Source organism: Oryx dammah, unplaced genomic scaffold (assembly GCF_014754425.2).
Source record: "Oryx dammah isolate SB20612 unplaced genomic scaffold, SCBI_Odam_1.1 HiC_scaffold_27, whole genome shotgun sequence".
NCBI lineage: Eukaryota > Metazoa > Chordata > Mammalia > Artiodactyla > Bovidae > Oryx > Oryx dammah.
The window spans coordinates 15,180,020-15,180,957 of NW_024070211.1; positions in this window are offsets into that span (position 1 = coordinate 15,180,020).

The following is a 938-nucleotide window of genomic DNA, read 5'->3' on the forward strand; positions in this document are numbered from 1 at the left end:
CTGTGATTCTATTGGCTGTGGGGCAGGGGAGCAGGAACTCTGAGGTACAGACATGGTTACCTGGCTATTCTGGGGGTGAGGGAGCAGTTTTCAAGGGGAGACCATGGCACTACAGCAGTTTAGGAAGAAGCCCAACTTGGGTCAGGCTTCCATGACTCAGTACCCAGCACATCGGCGCTGCCCCTGTGCAATCCCATGGGGTTGGAATGGAATTCCATTACCCATCCACCCATCCCCTCACACTGAGCCTTTGACCCCTGGTGGGTTTTCCTTGGGTCAGGTCCCAAAACGTTCCTGTGGAGCTGCTTCTCCGATCCTGTTCCAGCAGTGTCGCTCTGACACAGTTTTAGTTTTTGACACAGTTTAGGTTTTTCCTCTAGTCCCCTGCACACCCTGGCTCAGGGTAATAATACTAACAGCTACTACTTAGAATGCATATACTAATGTATGTGTCAGATGCTAGGCAAGGGCTTTATTAAAAATAATTTCACTTATTTAGGCTGCACTGGGTCTTTGTTGCTACAAGAGGACTTCCTCGAGTTTTGGCGAGCAGGGGCTACTCTTCGTCGTGGCGTGCAGTCTTCTCATTGCAGTGGCTTCTCCTGTTGCGGAGCACAGGCCCTAGGCTCACGGGCTTCCGTACCTGCAGCACTTGGGCTCAGGAGTTGTGACTCATGGGCTTAGTTGCTACTCGGCATGTGGGAACTTCCCGGACCAGGGATTGAACCTGTGTCCCCTGCATTGGCAGGCAGATTCTTATCCACTGCACCACCAGGAAAGCCCTAAGCAAGAGTTTTTATAAGTTCATGAATTTCTGACATCAATTCTAGGAAGTAGTTACTCTTATGCTCATTTTACAGATGGATAAAGTTTATTTTATTTATTTTATTTTCAGTCGCTCAGTTGTGTCCGACTCTTTGCGACCCCATGAATCGCAG